This window comes from Neophocaena asiaeorientalis, unplaced genomic scaffold (assembly GCF_003031525.2).
Source record: "Neophocaena asiaeorientalis asiaeorientalis breed wild unplaced genomic scaffold, Neophocaena_asiaeorientalis_V1.1 scaffold155, whole genome shotgun sequence".
NCBI lineage: Eukaryota > Metazoa > Chordata > Mammalia > Artiodactyla > Phocoenidae > Neophocaena > Neophocaena asiaeorientalis.
Genome location: NW_020173040.1, coordinates 4,377,207 through 4,383,412, shown reverse-complemented (window position 1 = coordinate 4,383,412; position 6,206 = coordinate 4,377,207).

The window sequence follows — 6,206 nt, the reverse complement described above, 5'->3', positions numbered from 1 at the left end:
GGCTTTTTAAAGACGGGATTTGATTTTGCTTGTTTGTTGGAGCGAGGGCAAGGGAAGGCAGTGCCTCACTTTAAGAATGGGAGAGGCCCACTTGCGGAGGCCCACGGGCAGTACAGGGCCACAATGATGTGGGCTTTGAAATGGCCTGAGAGAAAAGGCTGCTTCCTGAAGCCTACTTTCAGTAGCATCTCAAGTAGTTTCCGCCTAGAAAAGTTTCACGGCCAGCAATCTGGCCAGAAGGGGGGTAGGCAGTGGAGTCCGCGTCTAGAAGTTTCGTTGTTTAGCGAGCTCACTGACAGTTTATTTGGTGGGACTGACGGCCATCTGTCGGGTCCTGCACCTCCCCTTCTCCAGCCTGGGTCCTGCGGAAATGAGGACGGAGAGGGAGACACTAGGCAGGCTGTGGGGACGAGCTCTGGCTTTTTGGGGTGATGTACTTATGCCCGCCGTCCAAAGAGGCTACCGTGAATAATACCAAGTAATACCCACGCTGGGGTTCTGCACCTGTCCTATGTGTGCACTTTTTGGTCACCTGATGTCTTTGAACTGTTACTGAGTACACACACGGTTTAAACGAATTTCCTCGTGTCGTTCCCCTGTTCAAAAAGTCTGTAGTTTGCTCACCTGCAAAATGGGGAGAATAAGACCACCTTTCCATCGGTGTACTGTGAGACTTGCATGGAAAGGCTCAGTGCAGCGCTGAACAGTGAATCGACGCTCAGCAAACGTTAAGGATGATCAATCCCAAGGTCCTTAGCTTGGCATTTGAAGTCCTTCCACAAACAGTCCCCCACCGTCCTCCAGGCTTTGTGCTTGTCTCCATACCTTTTCTAAATCCTCCCCTGAGCATGCTATGCACCCCATGAATTCCAGACCCCTCTCCATTTATCTGACTCCAGTTTCTCCTTCAGTCTTGCCTGAACACAAGCCCTTCTTTGACCGCAGAAACCCACAAAGAACCCTCACTCCATTTGTCTGCACAGCATCTGGTCTGTTCCACTCCTTAGAATATCAAAGAAAGGGGCAAGGGCCTCTTTGTGACCCCACCACCACACCAAAACTCTGAAGTATACTTCTTTTAACGTTTTGAATACAGAATATTTTAAAATAATTCAAAATAATTTTAATATAAAACTGAAGATAGACTTCTCTGGCTGTCCAGTGGTTAAGACTCCAGTTGGATCTGTGGTCGGGGGAACTGAGATCCTGCATGCTGTGCAGGGCAGAAAGAAAACAAAAACAAACCAAAAAAATTGGACTGCTTGGCTAATCTCTCTGTCTTTCCTTATCTGCAAAATGTACCTCATTGGCTTATTCTGAGGATAAGAATCAGATAGTGTGCATGAAGCTTTAACAACAACAACAGAAAGTGAAGATAGTGAGAAGTCCCTTTCCCACTTCAGTCCCTCATCCGCTCCTTCCCCCACAAAGGTACTACTATTGTAAGTTGTTTGAGTATCCTTGCAGTGTCTTTATCCTAGCACCCTCATTGTGTTCTTTCTCCATTTATATTAAAGTTAATTTTTTTGCCTTTATGTTTTAATTATGCAAGTAATATCTGAATATTTGAGTTGTACATGAGGCAACAATTCAGAGGTATAAAATACAGGGCAAAACTTGAGGAATCCTTCTGTTTTCCCTCATTTACTTCCCCATCATTTTGCATGGACATTTTTGTATGCTCCCTAATTGTTTTTCCTTTTACCATAAATGGACTGTATATATTGTTCTGTGTCTTCTTTTTTTACTTCATAACATGGCTTAGAGGTCACTCCAATTACTTATGTGTCTATCTCACTTTTTTTTTTTTTTCTGTTTTTGTTTTTTGCGGTACACGGGCCTCTCACTGTTGTGGCCTCTCCCGTTGCAGAGCACAGGCTCTGGACGCGCAGGCTCAGCGGCCATGGCTCACGGGCTCAGCCGCTCCGCGGCATGTGGGATCTTCCCGGACCGGGGCACGAACCCATGTCCCCCGCACCGGCAGGCGGACTCCCAACCACTGCGCCACCAGGGAAGCCCTCACATTTTTAATTGTTCGTAACATACTTCAGTATAAATAGACCACATTTACCTAACCTTGATTCTTGCTGGACATTTAGGTTGCTTTCAGTTTTTCATACTGTTAGAAACGTATGTCTTTCAAACTAAACCTTTGTGCCCATTGTTTTTATTTTTTTAGGCCCCTAGATATAGAATTACTGAGTCAAAGACTGTGGGCATTTTCAACTTACTAAAGGCTTTATCAACTTAGATTTCAACCAACAATTAAAGAGAGGGCATGTTTTCCCGTATCCACGCCAAACATGGTATTATCAGTCTCTAAAAACTTGTTTTAATATAAGAGGAAGTCATGTTGTGCAAAGGAAGCCAGACACCAAAGACAATATACTTTAACGATGGTGTCAGAAGTCAAGATAGTGGTTTGCTGGGGTAGAAGGGGGAATTGGCTGGAAAGGGGCGTTAGGGAACTTCAGAGTGCTGGAAATGTTCTATAACCTTAATCTGGTGTGGTTACATGGCTGTTTACAAATGTAAAAATTCATCAAGTTGTACACTTACGGGTAATACACTTCACCATACCTATATTATACCATAAAAAAATCTTTAAAAATCACCTTATTTTACATTTTATGAAAACTTCAAACATAGAAAAATAGAAAGAATATATTACATATCATCTCGATTCAACAATTGTAAATATTTTCCCACATTTGCCTTATAATACATACATATGTGTGTGTATTGTGTGTGTGTGTATGTGAAGACATCAGGACCTATTATGCCTGATTTCTTCGGTATGTACTTCCAAAATAGAAAGTCATTCTCCTACGTACCACAATACCATTATCACACCCAACACAATTAACAATAATTCCCTAAAATCATGTAATTCCCATTTCACATTTCCTCACTTGTTCCTAAAATATTTTTATGTTTGTTTGCTTGTTGATTGTTTTTTCAAAATAGGATCCATTAAATGACAATGTATTGCATTCGGTTGTTAAATTTCTTAAGTCTTTTAAAATCTAGACAGGCAGTTCTTAAGGTAGGAGTCCATGGATACAATCAAAGGGTCCATGAACTTGGATGAGAAAATAAAATTACATCTTTAGTTTCATCAAATTCAAAGTGAAATTTAGCATTTCCTTTCATTATAAATGAAGGTAGCAAACCTTGAAAATATCAGCAGCACCTGTGGTTTTGTCACAATAAAAATGTTTTCATATCACTTTAGTTCTTGCATATATCTTAGAGATATTACTTACAGTCATTACTTTGAAATTACTGTAGTTATCAGACCTGTTGCTAGATCTTATTTAATGTATTAAAAATGAAGCATGGGGACTTCCCTGGTGGCACAGTGGTTAAGAATCTGCCTGCCAATGCAGGGGACACGCGTTCGGGCCCTGGTCCAGGAAGATCCCACATGCCGCGGAGCAACTAAGCCTGTGCGCCACAACTACTGAGCCTGCGCTCTAGAGCCTGCGAGCCACAACTACTGAACCCACGTGCCACAACTACTGAAGCCTGCACGCCTAGAGCCTGTGCACCACAATAAGAGAAGCGACCGCAATGAGAAGCCTGTGCACTGCAACGAAGAGTAGCCCCCGCTCGCCACAACTAGAGAAAGCCTGCGCACAGCAATGAAGACCCAATGCAGCCATAAATAAATAAATTAATTTATTTTTTTTAAAATGAAGCATGTACATGACCATAGTATATCTGAAAGTTTTTTGTTTTTGTTTTTTGCAGTACACGGGCCTCTCACTGTTGTGGCCTCTCCCGTTGCGGAGCACAGGCTCCAGATGCGCAGGCTCAGCAGCCATGGCTCACGGGCCCAGCCGCTCCAAGGCACGTGGGATCTTCCCGGACCGGGGCACGAACCCGTGTCCCCTGCATCAGCAGGCGGCCTCTCAACCACTGTGCCACCAGGGGAGCCCTATTTTAAGGTATTTTGATAACTGTATTTCAATATAATTGTTTTCCTTTATAATCCTATGCTGTTTTTTATTTTATACATTTAAAAACATTCTGGAAAAAAAGTTCATTGGCTTCACTGGACTGCCACAGGAGTGGGAGGGGAGCCCTTGGCACAGAACAGGCCACCCACACATACCCTTTATTGTTAGTGGTGTTAGTATCCGTTCGCTACATTTGCTTTTTGAAAACCCTGATTCTTTTGAATCTTTGACATTCTGCATTTGTCTGATTGTTTACTTGTGGTGTTACTTAACTCATTTCTCTTTCCCTATATTTCCTATAAACTTAAGTTACAGCTAAAGACTTGGTTAGATCTAAGTTGAGTGTTTTTGACAAGAATATTTTATAGGTGATGCTCTGCACTTCTCACTGCATCACATCAGGAGGCACATGATGTCTGGTTGTCTCATTAGTGATGCTAAATTTGATCACTGGGCTAAGGAGGTTAAGATACTTAGGGATTTTGTATAATCAAACAGTATTTAAATTTATGGAAATTTAAAACTATATACAAAAGCAAAGTGAATTGTACAGTGAATCATGGTGTGTACTCAACACTCAGCCTCCATAGTTACTAACATATGGCCAGTCCTGTGTCTTTGGTACCCAATTATTCCTCCCCCACCAAAATACATACACACAAATTCCAAATATCATGTCTATTTCATTTCTAAACAAGTGAGTACATATCTCTAAAAGATAAGGGCATTTTAAAAACACTGTACCATCATTACATTTAAAAATAAATAATTCCGTAGTATCTTCAAGTATTGAGTCAGTGTTCAGATTCCCTGAGTTGTCTCATATAATCTCATGATTGTATTGTGTTATGTCACAGTGTAATCTTATGATTGGTTGATTCTAATCAGGATCCAAACACGGTCCATGCATTTCATTTGATTGAGTTCACTCTGTCTCTCTCTTTTTATTGCCATTTACTTGTTGAAGAAACTGGACCACTGAGAATTAGCACACTTTCTTAAAATGATTTATTAATAGAATAGTTGAATATAAAGTCTCCAAATATGAGTTCCATGGGAGAATAAAATGTGTTTAACTTAGTATATCTTTGAATATATCCTTTTAGTACAAATAGTAATAAGTCAGTAGCCAACATAAGTCACCAGCCAACAATAAGAAGAAAATATAGTTCGAGATTGCGCTAATTTCTAAATGTTACTTCTGAAGGAGCTATAATCATAATGTCCTCACTTGAGCTGAATTTATGTCCACATGTAAACAAACCATCGCTTTTCCTACAGCTTCAGAAATGAAAGGAAAGGAGATGAAAATGATGACAACACTTAATATAAGTAGGAAAGGAAAGGAAGATGATGGTAACACTTAATATAGGTATACTAAAATAAATTTAAAATCAAAATCACCTCCAATAGAACACTGATTGCATTAGTTTCCTGGGGCTACCATAACAAAATACCACAAAATGGGTGGCTTAAACAACAAGTGTAGAAGTCCAAGATCAAGCTTTTTGTAGGGTTGGTTCTTTCTGAGGGCCCTAAGGGAGAGTCTGTTCTAGGTTTTTCCCCTAGCTTTTGGTTCTTTGCTGGCAATCTTTAGCATTCCTTGGCTTATAAACTCATCGGCCCAATGTCTGCCTTCGTTTCACATGGCATTCTCCCACGTGTCTAAATGTACATTTCTGGGTGCATGCCTATGTCCATAGTTCCCTCTTTTATAAAGACACCAGTCATGTTGGATTAAGCATGCATTCTACTCTGATATGACCTCATCTTAATTAATTACATCTGCAACAACACTACTTCCAAATAAGGTCACATTCTGAATTACTAGGGGTTAAGACTTCAACATATGAATATCAGGGAGTCGTAAATTCAACCCATAACACTGATCTTCAATTTAAAATGGATGTATATTTAAAAGTAAATGTATCTTCATTGACTTCTCATCAATTTACCAGTTTGCTTTTTCTCTGACAGAGTTTGCCTTTTGAAAAATTCTACTTCGCCTCCCATCACCTAGAGATTAGGTATTCCTTTGTAATAACAGCAGTATTTAGAGAATCTTCATTTTCGATTGTGAAATTTTCCATGTGTTTCTTCCAAAGTCTGAAATTGTATATTGAACTGATGGTAATAACATACAGTAATTTGGAGAATGTTTGAGAATTGCTGGGAATGACGGAAGATATTTAAGACAAGGAAAGAATTTGCAGCTGTGAACATAAAAGCAAAGTTTTGCCCTAA